The 22,989-nt window shown below is 39.3% G+C and overlaps 1 long non-coding RNA gene across 1 annotated transcript in view; it reads right to left on the bottom strand.

Annotated features, from left to right (window-relative positions):
- The window catches only part of LOC129407710 (uncharacterized), a 69,909-nt gene that overhangs the window by 26,663 nt on the left and 20,257 nt on the right, over positions 1-22,989 (bottom strand). The window lies entirely within an intron of this gene.

The raw sequence follows: 22,989 nt of genomic DNA, 5'->3' as shown, positions 1-22,989 counted from the left end.
GCCGGCACACACCAGCTTGCTGCTTATCTAAGTGTGACTCTGTTGGGGAGGATTTAAGGGGCACCAATGATCATGTTCATAGAAGCGTTGAGGGGAAAAATAGAATGTGTGTGAGTGCATACAGTTCAAGGCCCTACTGCGGCATATAGGGCCCCTAAGCCTGACTGCACTGCTTAAGCCCCTGGTGATGTGAGGCTAGAGCTAACCTGAGAGAGAGAGAGCCCAGACAAGAGTGACACCTACAGGCTGTATAAGCAGCAGTTATTATAGGGGATTAGTGGTTTTAAAGGGCGTCATATTACACTATTTTCTGATCTATGTTACAAGGTTGTTTCCTCATCACAAACATACCTGGAGTTGAGTCTTATTTCATCACAGATGTTTAACACAGAAATGCTGCATATTTAGGCTGTGTTCTTCTCTCAAATAGAAAACAGTTCCACTCAGTTCCACCTTGTGATGTCATGTGGTAATACAGGAAAAGTTCTTACTCTATACACCTTCACTAGGGCTGCTCAATTATGGGAAAAAAATCATTATCACGATTATTCTGGTCAATATTGAACTCACAATTATTCAAATGATTATTCTTTAGTTAATAATCAGTACCATAGCTCATACTCATTATGCACATTAGGCACAGCGTGTAGGGCACCAAGTTCTTGCAGGGGCACCACATGAATCCTTGCAAAACTACGGTCGCCGCGCCCCGGTCCTAACTTTCACCGGCACGTAAATCGTTTCAACTTGATTTGGAGATACTTTGACACACAAATTGAAATGGCAATCAAAATTCAATTCATTGCAACCTTCACTAGAATCAATTTCAGCCCTGGAATTGTCAATCTCTACCAAATTAAAAAGGTAAAAGAAGCTATTAACTTCAAAACTACAGCTTCATGACATCACAAGGTGGAACAAAGCATTTTGAGCTTCGGAGATGTAAACAGACTAATAATACATTCAACGTGAATGTAACAAAACACAACTTCAGGTATGTTTTTGATGAGGAAACAACATTATAAGACAGAACATATCAGAAAACATCAGAAAATATAGTAAAATTGTCTCTTTAATATGCCCTGTGGAATGCCCAAAGTGATTAGGAAAAGCTCCCATCCTGAGTTAGCAAGTGAATACATGAAAGACTGAATAATGGTGACTGGCTGTTTGCATACCTCATAACAGGTGTTTATGAACTTCCAAAAGCACTTAACACAGCAGACTTCTTTCTGTTAATATAGTCGTGTACGTCTTCTACAATTTGACTTTTAAATAAGACACATATTGCTTTTAAATGAAGATGAATGGCACGAGGTATTAAAGTACGTTAATTTCGATCATAACTCACTCCTCACTGCACTCTGTTGGCGTCGACTAGTGCCACTGAGGCCTGCGCTCTTGTTGGATCGGTGATGTTTTTCTAATTACTCTGAAAAATGACGACGGACCAACCAAGCAAGCACGCCGCAACTAGGTGCCAAGACATACATCAGTCTAATAGGCTCAAATGGCTTTAATATATGCCACCGTGTTGCGTTCATGGATCAGCGGCATCGCCTTTTGAAAATCAATATGGGAGCAGAGTCGGGACAGAGGAGATGCTGCGTTCAATAAACACGCGCTGACGACTTTGGGTTTTGAGTGTTAATCTTTCCCCAACCCGGCGCGGCAGAGAACGGTAATTGGCAGTAATTGCAGAAACATTAAGGCGTGAGATGGAGACAGGAAGTGTGAGATATGTGGTGTGTAAAGCATGTGGGGGTGTGTTTTGTAAAGACAGCCCGATGCAAAATGCAGACCCACAATGTGTCAAGTGGGAGGTACATGCAACTGGACATTTTATCACTAATATGGGGTTTTGTGGATGCTGTGCTTAAAGGGCCTGTATTAAGCAAAATTTAAACCATGTCACAATGTTGTTTCCTCATCAAAACATACAGGAGTTGTGTTTTGTTTGAATAATATTAATAGTCCATCTACATCTCTAAAGCTCAAAATGCTCTGTTCCACCTTGTGATGTCATGAAGCAGTAGTTTTTAAGTGAACAGACACTTTTTACCTTTTGTTCAATGGAGATTGGCAATTCCAGGGCTGTAATTTTCGAAATGATGCTGGTGAAGGTGTATAGAGTCTAAAAACTCAGTGGAGCATGTAAAAATAAGCAGGGTTAGTGTGTTAAACATATTCAGAGTGTGTGACTGAAACAAAACATGACTCTAGGTATGTTTGTGACGAGGAAACAACATTATACCACAGATCAGAAAACAGGGCACTTTAAAAGTGGTAGATGAATAAATGCAGTTAAGCCAACATGCCAGATATGTCAGAAAGTACATGAAAGTAGCAAGAGACTTTCTACATCAATATGTTGACCTTGAAGGCTGATTTTCCATTAACTGCCATTCCAAGGACACCTCTATAGCTTGGTCCTTGTTGGCTCCTTGAGTCATTTCCACAACCTGACATGCCAGATGGTCTGATTTACAGCGTGAACATATACGGTGTAGTGACTTAGTTGATGGTTCAAACCCATCTCCAACCAATGCATAGAGATATCGTTGTGTCCTTGGGCAAGACACATCATCCACCTTACCTGCTTGGCTGAATGTGGTGTGTGCAAGTGATTGGTGGTTCTCGGAGGAGCTGGAGCTATTTTTCATCTTTTGTTTCAAAAAAGTAGCATGAGTCAATGAATAATGCACACAGTTTTAAATCAACTTTGTGTGTCCAAAACAGCACTACAAAAACAAATGCATCACAAGAGAATATATGATTTTGTGGAAATCTTGTGATTAAAAACCATTACAAGGTCAAGGTTGTTTGATAATAAAAACATAATTTGTGAATGGTACTTTGAGACTTTTGAAGAGTCCCAGGTCCCTCGTGCCACGCACTGCTGTTCTTTGTCAGATTCTGTTTGCCACATGCATACACATGATCATGTGTTTATCTCAAATAGAAGCAGAAACATCAACAGCGCATCCTCTTGTTTTGTCTCATTCAGAACAATCTGACATTTGTGATCAGCCCACACTCTGCAGGTGCTTCATCTGCATGAGAATATCTTCAAACACACATCAAAGTCACCTTTTGGAGCAGTTGGCACAGGTACACACAGAGGCACACACATACGCACACATACGCGCGCGCACACACACACACACACACACACACAAACAGAGGTACACACAGAGGCACAGACACACACACACACACACGGAGACACACACAGGTTATGGATAAATATAAGTCTGTGATGGGACGCTAATGGATTCAGCACATTTGGATTTCAGCTCTAATTATACCTCTAGGACAGGGGCACAATCAAACATGCTTCATATTCATAGAACAATGTTCATAGAAGAATTCAGTGAAAACAGGGAAAGAAGTTCTACAACTAGAAAATAATTCATGTGACAAATTAGCTGAAGAGCATATTCTGTTCATCGTTTACAACTGCCAGTTGCACAAATATGGGTGATAAATAGAATTAATAATATACAACTAACAAAAAGTAAAGGTAGCATATTGCTTTTGTAAAACACATTTATTTTATGTTTGCTGGATATAAATTGTATATCAACAGTTTGTGTAACCCCTCATTTTTTCAGGAGTAGTACCTGGTATAATAAAAGTTACTTGTAAATGGAGTTCTATGAATCTTGGATGATCACTTGAGGATTACGCTAGAGGTCAGAAGGGATGAAATAGAAGGACATTAAACTGGTTAAAAAAAAAAAAACTGAAAATCTGTTGCTATAATATATTGTCATAATCATTTAAAATGTTTAAGAAACCTTATCTGTAGATTCTGAACAAGCATTTAGAGAGCCTATAGAGTTCCCATGAATATTTCCCATCACATACACTATGACTGTTGTCCCATTGCAGTATTTTCCTCTTCCTCCTCCTGCAGTGTGACAGTCTGATCCTGTGATATACAGCACCTCCTGGAAAACGTCCTTGATAAAGCACAACTGGGGGGTCTTCTCATCACTCGACCAGCCTTAGACTTCTCTATCTCTATGGTCTATCAGAGATTAAAAGACAGGGGGAGGAAAAACTATATTGCCAAGGCCGACACATAGATCACTGTCAAAGCTCTGGAAATGCATCTCGGCCTTCCACAAAGGACATTTTACCAGGAAATAGCCACCTCCCTCCTCTGCATCTCCCATCTCTGTTCCAGATGTCTTACCATAAACCTGGGCAGATATTGTCAGTCTTTAGGTGAGCCCATAAAATACTGGGAGAAGCAGACAGGAGCAGGAGAGAGGCGGTCCGTGCAGTAGCGGAGGGATTGTAGTTGGAGCTAAAAATGAAAAGCTAGCAGGCAGCCTTGGGTATCGTGAAGTCTTATCACTGGGTTACAGCTGTAGTCGCTCACACTGGCTCAGCTGACACACTTCGCTTTTGTGTGTGTGGGACAGGAGGGCTAAATCATTTCACTAAACAACACAGAGGAGGAGAGACAAAAGCATTAGAGAGGTGGTCATGTGGCCTTCCATTAGTTTGCGTGAGAATTATTATTTTTTACCAAACATGCGATCCACAATACACACTTCTCTAATACTTTACAAAGATGTGAATCTGGTCAACACCCCCAGTTCAGATGGGGTCGTGACTAACAGGTGGATTAGCCAATCACAGACACACATGGTCAGTATAAAAAAAAAATATATATAGCTGCTTATGAGGAAAAAATAAATTATAAAAAGACTGAAAAGCATTGTGGATTAACTCCTTCGTTTCACATGTGCCCTTTTTTGTTTTTGGTTCTGGTTCATGCCTAGAGAGGGAATGGTGATCCGACCGGTATCTGTCTGTATTAAAAAAAAAAATGCAAAGGCTGTATCTGAATGTCCACACTATTATTAGATCACTAAGTAGGGGTCACGTAGTTTTAATTTCTTTTTCCAGGACATGGCGCAAAGACTGCTGTAGCACTGCAGATTCAAGCACTTGGAACTGAGTTAAAAAAAAACAGCACGTTGAGCACTTTCAAAACACAGAGGAGCTTCAGAGGAGTGGTAGTAAGAACAGCAACTAATAACAAATTCAATAGAGCTTTGCACATTGCTGATTGGAGTAAACAAACCAAAAGACCTTCCAAAATACAGTTGGGAGTCCAGAAAATCAGGACAATCAACCAGAAATGCAAAATATCCCACTGGTAAACACACACTTTAAGAGCCACTTCAAATGTTCCCAAATGATTTCACTGTACTCAGTATTATACCACTTCGTTTGTCCTTTGTGGTCTCCATGAGGACAAGAATTCTGCTTTAATTTATAGCTTCTTATTTTAGATACACTGGAGCAAATGTCTGTTTTCCAAAATGGACAAATGTGTGCTATATTTGGCATCAGAAGGCTCCAGTAGATATATTTGAGTAGGGTGAGGAGTTGTGACAGGCCCAGCGTAAGTATGGCCTTAGTATGAGTTAACTGGGCTCTTGTGCATTCCAGGATGTCACCATAAACAGAGAGTTGGACAGTGGCTGTATACAGAGGAGATAGCAAAGTGCTGAGTGAGGCAGGATACACTCCAGAGCAAGGACGGGCCACACACACACTCTTGCTCATATGTCTATATTTAGAGTTATACACGCAACACAATCTGGAGCACAGCTTCAGTGGATAAACACTTAAATATAAAGTACTATATTCAAAATCTACAGAGCAGTTGTGAGTGATTTTTTAAGTTTTTAAGTTCACTTAGATTTCTAGCTTTGTTCCTTATTCATCAAACAAGAGACAATTACCTTTCAAACTGTATCAAATATGTAAATAATGTAGTAATAATCTAACATTACAATTTCAAAACTGCAAAAAAGAGGCAACAAATACAGCTTTGATGTACAAAAACTCACAACTGGAGATGGCATTGGCCAACATTAAGAAAAACCAGCAAATGGAGAACAGGAAAAACATGTTTGTAAGATGAAGGAGGCTATTGACGAGTCCATGAACTGTGAGATCAAACCCCGCTCTAATAAAACAATCTCACATAAAAGGATCAGGATTTTAACCACTTCATGGTAGTTTAAAAACTTGAATTTCACATATCTTATGAAAATTGACTCTAAAGTGGAGATATCTTCCAGAAAACTAAAACAGGGGCATAATGGAGAACACTTTTATATGTGCCCTAGAAAGATTTTACTTTGTCTAAAATTTGAAGTTTGTGGCATTTTTAGTTTTCGTGTAGCATCAGTTTAAAATCAGTTTCTGAGGCTGACTGACTCTGCATTTCAGAATTTTCAATGCAAGATGGCCAACCTTTGGATTGTTAGGGGTGTGGCCATAATAATATTTTTTTTGTTTGTCTTCACATGTTGAAATTGTCACTTGCAATAGCTCCACCCATTGCACTGTATATAGTTCAAATTAATTTTGTTCTATTCGAATAAAATGCTTTCTACTCCAGAGGCTCACATTTCTTTGAGTAAGTAGATAATGTGATACTTCCCCTCCTTTCATGAGTAAACTAAATGATGAACAAGAAGACCACAGTCATTACATTTGGTACTGTACTGCCTCAGCCAGAGTCTGTATCTGTTTGATTTACCCATCTGCATCAGGAGCACACAGAGAGCTGATGACTGCGCAGTGGTGTGCACGAGAACCCAGCGAGGCTCACTTAATAAAATGCCAGTTACAGTTGCCATGTAGTCACAGTTTGGGCGCGAGAGTAAATAAACCAGGAGCAGCACCCAAGGGACAACAAATGGTGGGAGACAACGGAGCGTGCATGCATACAAGAGTCACACAGACACGCACAATCGACCGCATGCATCATTTATGAGAGAGACGGGACATTATGTAACTGATGCAACAATACCTTCGCTGGGGCTCTGCTGTAGGACAGGAGAGGGGACCAGGCCTGACAGCTACAGTCGCCACGGAAACATTGGCACTGCTGCCTGACCTAGTATGCTGTCTGCACGCTCCAGTGTTAGTAGGTGACACAATTAGTCATAGAAGTACACAGGTACACAGTATACAGTTATGTTTGGCATAGTGACTTCTAGTAATATTAAATTGCATTTATCTTGGACCTTGGTTTATTTATCGTAGCATATTTTTATTACACTCCAAGTCACTTAATATTGCATTGTTCAGTTACTTGACATATGATGGTGTTGCCAATCTGTGCCAACAGTCTCTCTGACTACAACTTGGTATGGTGGATGAAATGTGTTGCTCAAGAACACCAGCAGAGAACATACTGTGCTGGAATAGGCTCTATTCACGCTTATGTCACAAACCAGGAAGACGTCCAGAGAAATGCAACTACAACTTCCGGTGTAGTTACCGACGCTGGGCTCGCCTACCGATGGTTGTAATTGTAGATTAGCCGAACATAATGGAATTCTACAATGACATGGAGATGAAGCTAATTTTTTTCTAGATTTTGTCAGACTTACAACCGTGAACAGAGCCCGCCGGAAGTTGTAATCGCATCTTTCCAAATGTAACGTGAATAGAGCCCCTCGAACCTCCAACCAACCAATTATGAGAGCCACTGCTACTAACCACTTTTTCCTTCATCAACTTCTTCTCAGACAGTTGCATTTTTGTTTAGCATAAATTCTAAGACAGTGGTATTTCTCACTGTTCCCTTTCTTTGACCACAGAGGAGAGACAAAAGCATTAGAGAGGCAGCCATATGGCCTTCCCTTAGTTTGCAAGGAGAATAATTTTTACCAAATATGTTGCCTGGGATCCACAATACACATTTTTCCAATACTTTAGTGGGGACTGCAGCCTGAGTTCAGATGGACGTGATTGACAGGTGGATTAGCGATCATCCTCAAGGGACACATGGTCCATATCAAAACAAATGTGGCTGCTTATGAGGAAGAAAAGTAATGAAAAAGACTCAAAAACATTGTGGATACCGTGATACCATTCTGGATATGCCAGGCAACCAAATGTGTTTAAGATGTGAACTTGTTCAGTAAAACTGATCTTTTCCTTTTTCAGGAGATGGTGCAAAGGCTGCTGTTGCAATGTGGATTCAAGCATTTGCAAATGAGCTAAAACACTGACTGAAAAAGGCGATTAGCATCATTATCAACTTCTTATCAGACAGTTGCACTTTGGTTTAGCATAAGTTCTAAGGTAGTGGTCTTCCACACTGTTCCCTATATTTGGGAAAATATCTTAGGAGTTCTTCCAATGATAGATGGGTAAATCAGTGACTCCCCCTGCAGGCACTGGACTAAAGAAACACCTGCAGGGCCTTCAGTGGCTGTAAGGCCCGTGCAAGTCAATGTGGGTATGAGTTTGAGTTTGACAGTTGTCTTTGCCAATCATATTTCATTGAGTTATGGACGGGATCATATCACAACATCTTCCGGGCCTTCATGAATACCCCTGTGATAGCAAATATAAGCAAGACCACAGTGTCAAAAAACGCTCTGGACGCCTCTATTTGGACACGTTCGTATTTTTATTCAGACGCCCCCAACACGAGTCATGGATGCCATGACAAAATGAGAGAAAAATACTTCCAGGGCGTCCACTGCGGTCGGCAAGTGCCTTGTTTTCCCGTTCAAGAGAATGACTTTAGTGTATTTATTACATAAAACACATCAGCGGAGGCCGGGCTGGCCGCAGGCTCTGAGCTCCGGGCCGTGTCATGATGATAGCCAGTAATTGCTCCTAGTGAAGGCCCAGGGTCCAGGTCCACAGTTCACCACTGAAGTTTACATAATGTGACCAAAGTTTAAAAATTATCAGAATGTTTTTATGTTTATTTTCAAGAGATAGAATTGCAACAAAACAAGACTTTTCAAAACATTTTCTCAGATTCAATTCCAAATTGAGAGCTTATGTAACAGACTGGTGCCATGGGACTTGTAGCGACTGCAGCAAATATCCAGAAGCATTAATTGGTGGCGACAAACTAAACTTGTAGCTTTTGTGCGGATGTCTGGGAATTCCACTGTGTTGGAACAAGCGAATGGACCTACCAGCAAAGACAAAAGACTCCTTGGGGACCTCGGCTAACTAAATAATGAGTCTAGAGATGATTCCAACGCGCAATTAGTAAAACCATGTACTTGTAGCGGCCCCAAAGTCAGTGTCTGAACCACAGCCAGTGGAAACAAGGTCCTTTTTTTGAGCTGAACTAAATGATCTGGATGTGTTTATTTTGTTGCCAAATAACAAGCTTGTACAGACCACACATTGTTTCAGATGGATAACCAAAGCAGCCACGGTTTAAACAGCACAGCGCGAGGCAGCAGGCAGCAGACCACAGCACAGGCGCACACAGAGGAGGTTAATTGGGAGCAGAGACATCCCATTTCCTCTGCAGTCAAACAAGGATTCACATTTCAGCATATGGAAGACAATTGTTCTGTCATATTGGCGAGACTTTTCTGCATTATGATAGCTGGAGGACAGTTTATTTTTCATAGACTCAGATTTAAACTTAGACAAACTTTATTGGTCCTCAAGAGAATTATTTGGATGCAGTAGCTCACTCATCACAATATTTTACAAAAAAGAGCAAAAATATAAATGAAACCAGAGACCAGTATTAAATAAGGCGTAATTACATAAATGTATATCAAGTAAAAATAAAACTATAGAAATGTAGTAACCTAAATATATCTCTCAGCTATATACGAGAGGTCGTAAGGAGAAAACAGTGCGAAGATGAAATAGTGACAAAGGGTTATCTATTGCATTGTTTCTCAAAGACTGGGTCGTGACCCTCAGGTGGGTCACAAGAGATTTTTTTTGGGTCGCCTTGTCACGATCTGCATGTACTGTAATACACAGTTGTATACATGAATCTGTGACCTTATTGTCATTCTGGATAAGTATTTCGTCTGAATATCCTGTCCTCAGTAGGGCGAGTATTTCTATGTTTATTTCTTTCACTACTACATATATGTGAGAGTTGGGATTTTCTGTACTCTCAAAAATGAAAACAAAGCACAGAAGCAGACTGAATGCAGAGCCTGACATGCATGTTTTTGCTATTGTATTGACTATGTTGTTCTAATATTGCCGGTTCATTTGAATGTTGAAAAGGAAAAGAAATGGGCTACATTTAATGTCCAAATAGGCAACTTATGGATGCTTTTATTGCTGCTTCAATTACTGTTTTTCATTGTTTAAAACTTGAGTAATACTAATTGTTCAGAGAGACACGAACACTCAGTCAACAATAAAATATCTTCATTAATGTTCAATAATGGTCAAATCCACCTTTATTTTGTGATTTACGAATAATGTCTATTGACTTGGGTTGCAAAGGTTTGTGACTTCTAAAATATGGGCCCCCAGAAAAAAAAAGTTTGGGAGACACTGATCTATTACATAAGGGGGAGTTGCTGTACAGTTGTATGGAGTATGGTATGAATGTAGTCCTGTATCTGTCTCTGAGCAGAGCTGTACGAGCCTGTTTTCATATTAAAATGAGTTATCTCTATGCTTGTTTTGGCATTGGATTACGTCTGTTATTTTTGATATAGAACATAAGTATATAATACAATTTTCTTAATCAAAAACATACCTTCATCGTTTCCGTCATATTGAACTAATCTTGTAGTGCATGATGTCATCTGATGGAAATTCAGGAAGTGCTCCTCTGTGTTATTCAAGTCCATAAATCTTCCTCAATTAGCTCAGCCCGCAAGATGCTGCGCAGCTAACAAACTTAAACACTGTTAGGAAATGTTTTCAGACTTTTTAAACAGCTTACCTTGCAACTTCTGCCAGTTACTGTGGAGTTTTGTGTGACTGGCAGGCGACAGGTCTTTCAGCAGAAAAGTTACATAGAAACTGAAAGGAAGTTTGCCTTGTTTTCCATGCAAAAAACTTTAACTTAAACAATGTGCAAGGCTAAGGAGTCCATATAGTTTATTTCTATATCTTATTTTTACTTGTACACATACATTTCTATAATTATGCCTTATTTGGTAGCAGTTTCTTGCTATTTTTGCTAGTTATTTTGAATTTATTATTACCATTTATATTTTTGCTCTTTGTTATTATAATATACTGTGATGTATAGAGGCTTTGCGCCGTCACGTGACCCCTATAACACCGGGCACACTATGCCATTGACTTCAGTAGCATCGGAGAAACATTGGCAGGTTTTGTTGTGTATTTGGTTCTAGACACTCTGAAAGGGATAAAATGATTCGTTTCTTCACTGTTCCTCTGATAATTACTCATCAGGGAGCTCAAACAAGGGAATTATCGAAAAAAAGATGGGAATTATGGCTAGAGAACAAAAATCGCAAAGAGATTTCCAATGGTACCGTCAAGACACACTGCTTTCATCGAGGTATTTGCTATTTAATATAGTATAGCTTATTGAATGAGAGAAGCACATTTACTGAAATAAAATTTAAAAAGAAAACATTTGCAGTGTGAGTGGCAGTAGAAACTGTATCTTCCAACGCACATATAAAAATGTCACTCTTCATAGGACCGATATTTTCTTTATGGCCTTGCTTATCCACAACTATGTCTTCTAGAATTAATCGCTTTTTGGAAGTGGATCTTTCTAACGTTCGTGAGAATCTTTCATGGCCGATTCTTTCGAGGTTCGGCTCACAGACTCTTCGACTCGTACGTCATGTTGATCATAGGAGGGTGGGTTCGTTGAATCATAAACTAATGCGGGTTTCCTGGATAAATTAATGAAAATTGAATTCAGTAAATGCGCTTCTTTCATTAAATAAGCTATGAAACCATTAAATAACAAATACCTTGATGAAACTTCGAGTGTCTCTTCGCGGTTTATTTTTGCTAGCCATAATCCATGTCTTTTTTTCGATAATTCCCTTGTTTGAGCTCCCTGATGAGTAATTATCAGAGGAACAGTGAAGAAATTAATCGTTTTATGCCTTTCAGAGCATCTAGAACAACCAAATACACAACAAAACCTGCCAATGTTTCTCCGATGCTACTGAAGTCAATGGCATAGTGTGCCCGGTGTCATGGCGGCGTAGGTACCGTTGCTATAGGGGTCACGTGATGGTGCAAAGCCTCTATACGGTAATTTTCCCTGTAGATCAATAAAGTTTGTCTAAGTCTAAGTCTAGTTTACAGTTTGGATTCCCATTGGCCCCATTTAAATTGATGTTTGAGGTGGTGCTACTCTGATGTATTTCAATATTTTTTCTTGGGGTTTTCATTCAAAATTAGTGCTCACTGAGTTTTAATTTTCGATACCAGTCACAAGTATGCCCATTCTTGTTTACTATTTGACTTTCGCGATTTCCGATGCTCTGAATGCGGTTTGAATTCATCCCCCATCTACATTTCATATATGTTGTTACAAAAGTACACTGTGTGGCTTATTAGCAGGCTTGTTTGTTGAGGCCTAACTCTATATCAGAGAAAAAGGTCAATTTTCATACTATGATTATTCATGGTTACAAAAGTAGTCCACGTTTTAGATTGGGGAACTGCTGCACCACTTCATAAATGTTATTGTGATAAAGCATTTGTAAATGTATTTATGAACCTGTCTTCTGTTATAATCAAATTAAAGATGTTTATTAAGGGCTTGAATACAACCCATTAATCACTTGGTTTGTTGGTAATAGTATGAAAAGCAGCTTATTAATGCTCACATTTGTTTTGTTGTTAGCTTATGGCTAATTAACAGTAAAAGAAATGACAAACACTTTATTGAGGAACCTTATTTTAAAGCGTTCCCAAAATATTTTAGTAAAATCTCTTGCTCATCGTTTGTTTGTGCTATTTTCTGATATTCCCTGAATTGTCATTTCTAAGTGTAACTAACACAATCTTTGCTAATTAATACAAATAATAAATAAATAAATAAGAGAGAGATTTCAACTGTTACGGGCCCCGGCCCTGTGATATTTGTTTAAAGTACTCCCGTTCTTCTTTAATTGCTTTTGTCTGCGCATGATGCTCCCGGTCCGCGAGCCCTGGACCCGGATGCGCGGGAGTACCCGACGTGGGACGGAGGCTGGCATCGCAGCGCGTCAGCGATTGGCCGTTCATCCCTGCGCTTCCACCAATCCGCGGATGACACCTGTGATAGCGGGGGATTGAAAAGGGACCATCTTCCGCCTGCTCGAGGCGGCTGGATCACTGCGGCCAGCTCGCCACTTTTGTTTGATGTTGGGTTGTCTCTTTGTGTTATATTGCCGGCTATTGCCTCGTTTAGTTCGTGAGACACCTTTGTTTTTTGTTCGCAGTACATCTTGAGTAGATTTGGTACCTTGTATCTAGTTAGGGCTCTTTAGTTTATTAGATTATTTTGTTTAACTCCTATTTATTTTTTCACCTTAATTGCCTGTTTTTTGTTTGTCTTCCCTTACACTGTAAATAATAAATGCACAATTTTTAGTTAAACCTTTAACATCCTGGTTTTCTTGTTACTTCCCTTTCTCCCCTAGCAAAGGGGACGTAACAAACATAAACAGAACAGTTTGTTTGTACATTATAGTTAAATACGGGCAAATATCTCCAGTAACTTAATTCATTTGTACCAGTACTCTCATTGGCCCCACCCCTCCTCCAAGTCAAATAAATATCTGTTAATGTAGATGCTCCATTAATTGACCCCTAAAAAAAGTATTTTTTTTTAAATTCATAAAAGAAAATCTCTGTCGTGGATAAATTACAGAGAGCTTATTTGTAATGGGAGAAATCTGACAATGAAATCTTATTTAGAGGTGACTTAATAAAGGCTAATAAAGGGTGCAAAATCTGTTTCCATAATCATTATTATGTGCTCTACCTAAAATTTGAGGTATTAAAGTATTCAAAAATGTAATTAGTTCATGTTCTGTTTGATGCTCATTGTTCTGCCAGGGGAAAGCTGAGCACGGACGGTCTGTGTGGTGGGAGCATGGGGAGACATGTGGTCTCATATAACCAAAAGAGTTTGAATAGTGTCAGTGAGAGATCACAATATTACTCAAACATGCACCAATAATTAAGATTAAGCCCTTACAATCACATCTGAATAAGTGTCCTGTATTTCCCTGAAGTGGAGCAGGTCCAGAACAGACACATGTTCCTCCACACGTGTGTATTAGTGCTGTTACTTTTGCTCATTCATAAACACACACATGTTCTAACTCCACTGCTCTGTTCTCCATTTGACACAAACTAGCCCTGAAACTAGATCACTGTTTGATTAAATGATGGCCTGTATCTTGTAATCTCATTATTACAAGCGCAAAATTACAAACAATAACATGTCGATTCATTTTTAGACAATTGTGCTAAAAGTCAGCGCTGTTGATGTCGTCTCTTGCTGCACATGCGCACTTTCCGTACCCAAGTTAATGGAAAGTTCAGAACCGCCATTACTGCAGTCTGCTCCGTGGCCGGTAGAGTGTGGTAAAGGAAACCATGACTAAAAGAATGTTTCAAAAAGACAAAAGTGAAGATAAAATGGGGAAACTACTATATTATGCATTTTGATACGCAACGATTTTAGATTTTATTGGGCGACCACTTATTGCCTCGACTGTCCAGACCGCACGCCACTGATTTAACATATTATAAAACTGAGAGGTATGTGTCCTTATTATATACTATACCAACCACAAATCCTATAGAACAAAATATATGTTGCCGCTACAGGTGTTACAGTCTTGAGAGCTTTCGACTGTACAAAAAATAGACTGGAATGAATGGAAAATACTTGTGCTTTGATGGCTACAGCTGCTAGTGTCTGTTTGATTTCACAAGTTAAAAAACAGGGGCTTGCTTCCTAAGGCTATCATCTTTTGTGCATCACCCAAAATAATAGCAGGCTTTAAGACAGTTGGATACATTTGCTGAACTTTTCAACTGTAACATCTGTCTTGGTGCATGGTTTGTGCATACCAGGGGTCTTCAGTAGAGATGAGTTGGTGGGGAAATAGCACTAAAAGCTCCGGACTAGCCGAGGTCATAGGAGGGGTTATCTGAGTAATGTTTTGAGGATGTCAGGCTCAGGCCAAACCCAGAGTCGCGACCCCAAACATTTTTACTGCCGTGCAAAACAAGCAAATGCCGTCACATGCACCCTCAGCTGCTTGTTCGAAGACATGGAGAAAACCGTCAGCACATATCTGGGTTACAAGAAAATCATTGTTTAGAAGTGCATAAGGAAATTGAAAAGGTCCTATATTGCAAAAGTGAATATTGTGAGCTTTTAATCATTAGAATGCAGTTAGCTCCCTAAAAAGTTGTGTTTTGTTTCATTTGTGTTTTAGTAATCCTGCATTATTAGTCTGTCTACATCTCCAAAGATCAAAATGCTCCATTCCACCTTGTGATGCCATGAAGCGGTACCTTATACCTTTTTTTTTTTTCTTTCTTTCTTTTTTTCAGTAAATATTGGCAATTCAAGTGCTTAAATTATCCAAATGATTCTAGTGAAGGTTTATGGAGTTAAAAAAAAAACTGGAGCACATACTGTATTACCACAAGGCATCACAAGGTGGAACAGAGTGTAACGTGTAAATGAAACAAAACAACTCCAAGTATGCTTGTGATGAGGAAAAAAACATGATAACAGATCAGAAAATAGCCTAATATGTGTCCTTTAAGGTGAAGTGGAGTTACATATTGACATTTTGTAGTAGTGTAACCTGATTTGTATGTTCTTAAAAGTATTTGTACAACTGAGGCATTTCAGCTGCCATCCGGAAGAAATTTTCAATCTGAAGGTACTGATCTGAGGCACTAGATTAGAATTTATACGGCCCTGAGGTGGATTGGTCCAATCTATGGGAGAAGTTCTTGATTAGCATTTGGCGTGCTTGATCTCCGACACGGTTTGAGGATACTGCTGTAAACACAAGGTAAATTGGTCACATTTGTATATAGCGCATTTCCATCTTCAAGGCAGTCAAAACTCTTTAAATCAACTAACCACTCACCCATTCACGCACATTCATACCCCAATGAACGCAGACAACGAAGATAAGGTGGGTTAAGTGTCTTGCCCAAGAACACCACGGCGGCATTCATCTGTGAGAGCTGGAATCATACCGCCAAATTGCATTGTATCCCTCCATTTGTTTCCAAAGCTTAAAATCTGCACTTCAAATACGCGATTGGTGGCTTTAAGATGAAAGTGGATGACCGATAGTTACCCAGATTGGAGTGCCTTCTTTGTTGATACAGCTTTTATGCAGTGGTTATTTTGTTTTAATTACTGCTTCACCGAAGAATTAATTCAATGGTGAAAAAAGTTAAGACTGTAAAAAAAAAAAACTTCAATCAGAGCAAGTTTAATTTTGTTGTGTTCCAATTTTTACTTTGACTAAGTGAAATCTCCATAGAAATTAAGTGTTGCCACTTCCCGTGTAAACAACAAAGTTAGTCTTCTCTCAGTCTCTGAACCTGAAAATCTCAGTTTAATAGATTTGCAATTTGGAGTAGAAAGAAAAGGCACTTTGTCAGTAAACACAGCAAGTAATGGCACTGTAGTATAAAAGACGCATAAAAAGGAGTTATTTATTTTTGAATAACTTCCAAAGATCGGAAATACTTAATAGTTTTCATCTAGCCATGACATCTCAAAAAACTCTAGACTGAGTTCAGACCGGGACAACTCTTCAAAGAACCACAAAGTCAGCACAAGTTGTATTTATCACTATCAGCTTGTCACAATAAATCAGACGTACAAACCCTCCACGTATTAGACTAAGGAACTTCAGTCCACTAAACTTTCCTACATTTGGCATTAGAGTTCAATGTAATTTCATGGTCTCAAAGCCACGGTCCAGCTGCAGCATTGAAAACCACTCTAAATGACAAAGTGTGCGGTCTGGTCAAGTATGTTTATGCATTGCTTATTTATGGCAGCGCGTTAAACAGGGTGAGCTTCAAGACGAGTCTGTAAGTCCCCAGAGGCCAAGAGGAAACACGTGGGGCCAGTGGAAAATCGCAGGCTGTAAATCTGAATCAGTCTTTAGGTCAGCAAAAGTTAACGGCGTGTTATTGTTTACTTTTTAACTGGTGTGATTTATGTGCCAGTCTCTATAGTCATCATCTTAAGTGCCATGTTCACCAGCCCTGCACTTGGTTCTAACTGGTTTATTAGATTTGCCAGAATCAGGGACTTTTTAATATCAGCTGGACAGTAATGGGGAACATACTTTCAGAATGTATTTAGTTACAGAATATTGAATACCTGCATTTAGTTGTTTTCATTTTGAAAATTATCTTGTGAGATGTTCTTTCCATGTGTGTACATTTGGACTGGACAAAAAATGTAAATGCTACAGAGTTACACCTTCTTGAGAGCAGTAGTTGCAAAACACCACTCTATAATGACAACAAACGTATTAAATTGAATACTTAAAAAAAAAAAGTTAAGCCAGTTGAGAAATGGATTGGACAGTTCAAATCTTTCAAAATCTTGTCTTGTCTCCTTGTCGTGAACCCAATCTTGTGTCTTGTTCTACCTATATATACGGTACAGGTATTCAGTTACTGCCAAACACTGCAGCTGGCTCAGGGTTCGAGGCTAAGCTCAGGTCACTGATCGGTCAGTGTGCCGACTGGGGGTGTTCTCAGGTCACCATGGAGTGTCATGCACATTGATTTGCTGTGGGCTGTATCCACACAGTACAGACCCTACGAAAATGGAAACCAAGTAAAACTAAGTAGAGTTGAGTCGAGTATAGGATTGGTGGGAATGGGACTTTTGGGAGCATTTAACTGTCAAACAATGTTGACACTGAGTTGATCAAACTTAGTATTTTCATACCATGTAAAAAGACTATACAAATAGGTTTGGTGCCTTAGTAAACATGAATCCAGTCCATGTTAAGCCATGTTGTGACAGAAATAGCTTTTGTTGGCTTAAATTTGCCTAGTCATCCCCAACCCTTATGTGAAAACAGTGGGAGAGATGTATAAATGATGAAACCGTATGAAGTATATGGTTAAATCAAGCCCAAGCTGGGTGAACAGGTTCCCTTAAGTGTCAAGAAAGGCAGCTATGAATAAAATATTTGCTATTATAAAAAGAACTACTGACATTTGCATGCTTGAATCTGGAAATCTTGAATGTGTGGAAAGATGTAAGTCTTGCAAATTGTCTAGTCTTTTGAATATGGCAAAATTCAACCATTTAATCGATTTAGCCTTGTACTGAAACCAAAAGAGACCAGATTCAAATGAATAGGACAATTAAAGTCAGGAAACAAAAGACTAGACCTATAATTGCTATAGGAAATTAACTTAAATGCTATAACCAGTACATCCAGAGCCATTGATTCATTGCATTCAGAGCTAATTCAATGCTAGTACAGTCCAGTAGGTCAATATAAAGCAAGCAAAGATTGTTATTGTTACCCAGTACATGATGTTGTTAGCAGAAAAAAGACTAGCTGCTGTGTAAAAACGAGAGATACTTCTTTGACCTCGACTGTCTCTGGCATCTGCTGTAGCCCCTGGGTTTAGAGACTGGTCTGTGTTTGAATAAATGAACTTAACGTGCATTTGATATGATTAACCCTACAGAGAAACTAGGACACAGTTTGAAAATAAAGTACATTTGCTGGTGTGGGGGTCATTAACTGGAAAATATGAATTTAATTATAGGGAGAGTGTATTGTCAGAGGCAGGGCTGCTGTTTGTGGCATCATTAGTCAGCAGTATTCTTAGATAATATGAAGAAAACAACTCTGCTAGTGTTGATTTGCTAAAAATAATAGTTGATGTTTTAAATATCCACTTCAGTCTTTTTATTCTAATATTAATGTATGACAGTCCAATAACATCTAAGCAACCACATTTCTTTAAATGAAATTCCAGTAATATTATAATAAGTACTCTATTTATAGCCTTGACAAAGCACACAACGCTTGATAAGAATGAGTCAGGCTTAGTTTGACACAGTATAACTACTTAAACGATGCACTGTGTAACATGTCTGGGGGACGGTACAAAAACTGCTTCTCTCCAAGGAGATACTGCCTGAAAGGTTTACACAGTATGGCATGTCTCTTATTTATTTTAAGAGAGACAGCAGCAAGTTACATGTCAGGTCTGTGGAGATGCGAGCTCACTCACAGTGTGAATGCAAGTTTTTAGGTCAATAAAAAAACATGTTATTGTGTGAATGCAAGATGAAAAGTTTAACGCCACACTGGGACATTCCAAATAAAACAATAACATCTTCATGGAGACAAGCATTTAGCAACCCTCCAACAGAAAAGTTACACAGTGTACCTTTAATTGAGGAGACAGGAGTATACTATGCTTGAATCATTCTTAATAAAACCATTTGTTCTTTATGAATCAAGTCTTTTTCACGCTATATAAAGGCTAATTAAGGTGCAGATACAAAATGTTGCTGAAATTTACAATAATGTAGCTCGTATTCAAATTATTCTAACACACACACAAAAGACTAAGACAATGTTAAGTCAGTTTTTTTTAAAGTTAAATCACTTCATTTAAAAATAAATTATTGATGAAAATTAAATCTACTAAAAAAGTTCTTTAAAGGCTCTTATGGTTTATATTTTTATGGTATTATAGTACAGACTGGCTGTGATAGCCTGTTGAACTAGAAAGGCTTCATCCAGCACAGGTGTTGTGAGGGTTTTGGAGTTGCCGTGTCAACAGCACATAGAGGGCTTGTGCTCATTTGTTCATTTGTCTCTGATGCTTTTGCCAAGGACCTTCGAAAATAACCCCAACCCAGAGCCTGCGAGAGCTGCTTTTCAGACGCAAATTAAAATGCTTATTCGACCATGCATAGGAAGAAACTCACACTGCACAACGAAAAAATCATGTTATTGGAGTATGAAAAACATTCAGCAAGGCTAATCAGGGTTTATTTATGCCACGTAGGAGGCTGTCTGCGCACCAAGGCTAGACTAAGAAGTGTTGAGACATTGCTCCTAACTGTGCAATCTTAACTACAAGTGTTTGATTGTGTGGACCTTGAGACAATGGCCCTGCTGCACAATAACAAAGAACATGAAAGTGTTCTTTGTATAAGTTAAGTGGAGGCACTGCTCTGTTTGAAAGAACTCACGTGTGCAGTTAAACATGTCCCAATAACAACAAGCTATAAAGACAAGATAGCTAGTATTAGCCAACTGCACTTTTTCAGTTATTCACACTCGTCATTTTTGTTAAAAATCAATCTTAAAAGGTGCACAGTAGGGGTGTAACAATACATATATTTGTGCCGAACCGCTTTGGTACAGGACTTCGGTGCAGGGCTGTGTGTGTTTACATTCTACATGCCACTACATATGCAGCTATACGGAAGGCTCAGCTCGTTAATATTCACGAAGGAACTTGTCAGTGACTGGGGGTGGCAGTGTTTCCGGCAGCGCTTTATAGTTAGGGTGGCCGCCTTGACAACAATTGTTCCCCACCTTGACTGTGTCCCTCTGAACCACGTTAATCCTTGCAAAACTACGGTCATCGCACCCCAGTCCTCACTCTCACCACTCGCCGGCACGGAACCCCAACCCAAACAACAAGCAAATGGGGTTGCATTTTGTTCCCATACTGTACCGAAAATGAACCATGATCTCAAAACCGAGCTATGTACTGAACCATGATTTTTGTGTATCGCTACACCCTTAGTGCATAGTGTAACTTTTCTGTTGGAGCGTCCGTCAAATGCTTTTCTCCATGGAGATGTTATTGCTTTGCCTGGAATGTTTCACAGTGTGGTATTAAACCTTTCTATCTTCATGGAAGCCAAACCACTTACTCGTCAGGCCTGTGGAAAGTCAGTCAGAATGTTTGTTTTTCTAGGTATTTATGAGGAGAAAACCACCTGTGATTGAATAAATATAAGGTAGAGCTGTTTAATGTCATACTGTGGAACATTCCAGGCAGAGCAATGACATATCCATAGAAACAAGCAGGCGAACAAAAAGTTACACAGTGCATCTTTAAAACCGGAAAGCTTAAACTGGTAACGGGATATTTTATCATTAATTTTGTCTTGGTTTTTAGACTAAAAATTAAAACTAAAAGCTCATCGATTCTTTTACTGCTTGTTGGCCATTTTGTAATTACACAACACAATAAATGGAAATAGCTATGACATAAAAATAGCAATTTCTTTTTTCTCAAGGATAGCACTCATCACTGTGTCTGCCCTAAAACACAAGACTGCCTTTCTTTCAGCTGAATGCACTTGACACACACTTAAAGTATTTTGAGGCATACCTTTGCTACGTGAAATTTTCTTCTCAAGTCCTTTTCTTTCTCTTTATCCTAGGTGAAATATTCTCCAATGCTTTTCATTTTTCTGTCTTGATCTCTTTATCCCACCATCCGTCCCTACCTGTCATCCGTCTCTCTCTTGTCCTTGGGTTCTGGGTCAGATAGGCATCCGATTTGAAGGCATAATGCTGACTGGGTGGTTGTTGGGAGCAATGTACCTGCTATCTGACACTTTGTAGTTGAAAAGGGTGACAAAGATGTAGAGATGGACCTGCACTCAGCAAACTTAAAAGCACACGGGACAGTGCAAGGTGGCTGTGTCCTTTCAGTAATTGGGGTTATAGTTTCCTGGAACATGATATGGTGAACCTGGAGTGTGTTGTAAGATCTTTGTCATCATGAATACAGTGGATGGAGTTCAGCAGAGTTCACAGATCTCAGAGTAGTTAGCATGTCTAGTTAGTAGGGATGTATCGGAACATGTATTCGTGCCATGCCATGTACGGGACGTTCCGTTCGGGGCAGGGCTGTGTGTGAGTGATTTTGCGCAATTTGTGTGTGTTTACATTCCACCACTACATGTACAGCTACATGCAAGACTTGGCTCTTTAATATTCATGACAGAACTTGTCCATGATTGGGGTGGCAGTGTTTCCTGCAGTGCTTTATATTTAGGGCGACCACCTTGACAACAATTGCCCCATGCCTTGACTACATCCCTCCAAACCACCCGTTTGTATAATGTTAAAACTAATTGTTGATTTAATAAACACACAAATAAACAACAAGCAAATAGTTTTGCATTTTGTTCCCACACTGTACCAAAAATGAACCGAACTATGACCTCAAAACCAAGGTATGCACTGAACCGTGATTTTTGTGTACAGTTACACCCCTACTAGTTGGGTTGAAGTTTTGATTATGCTTCTGGAGAGACATTTTCAGAATCTATGCAATATATTTCTGTTTTGTTTTAGAATATGCAAATTATATTCTTAACTATAGTAACAATAAACAATCAACCACTCATTCACTAGCCTGATTCATCAGCTGGTTTCACTTCATAGAAATCGTCTGACCTCGCAGTGTTAGAATTCGTTTGTTTGATGGCAGGCAGGTACTTTTTATCATTTAACCAATCGCCGCTATGTGGTCGTGAGGTATGTAATGTGCCACTAACGGGGCTAACTGGTATATTAAACATTTCCCAAACCCCGTAGGAAGAAGGGCAATAACATCTTTCCCCTTGATAAAATTCACCAAACATACTCTTTATTCCGGCTTTAAATCCTTGACCTCAGGAATTGTTGACAACACTGAATATATGGCTCTTTGCTGTTTGGCTGGTGCCCGAACTCACATGGCTTTTGCAAACTGTCTAGTGTATTTTGATTCCTGACCTAGATGCTGGAGAGAATGAGAGAGAATGAGAGAGATGAAATTGAGCAGAGGCACTAGGTGGCACCAACCTGTCTACTCATTCACTACATAGGCCCACACTATTTAGCGGACCATGTAGTGCACTCACTCACAAAGGGATTCGGACACACAGCCCACTACTTTCGGGTCACATGACACTGGCGTCTGGGTGAAAAAACGTCTGTTAAACTCCAATAAAACTTGCTTTCTGTCAGAAATAAGGATCAAATCAGATTAACACTAGCACCTTTACACCATAACAGTTTATTTAAGAGCGTTTTCTTCATAATCAGAATGATTAAAAACCTGTCTCTGTCTGCTGGTGTTTTTCCGACTCTTGCAATGCATTGTGGTCGATAATGACCAGTATAGTGACCATCAATGCCCAATATTTTTCAA

The sequence above is a fragment of the Boleophthalmus pectinirostris genome, unplaced genomic scaffold, assembly GCF_026225935.1.
Source record: "Boleophthalmus pectinirostris isolate CB_2022bp ecotype Guang Dong unplaced genomic scaffold, ASM2622593v1 HiC_scaffold_13, whole genome shotgun sequence".
In the NCBI taxonomy this organism is placed as follows: Eukaryota; Metazoa; Chordata; class Actinopteri; order Gobiiformes; family Gobiidae; genus Boleophthalmus; species Boleophthalmus pectinirostris.
Note: the sequence above shows the minus strand (reverse complement) of the source record. Positions and strands in the feature narration are given on the sequence as shown.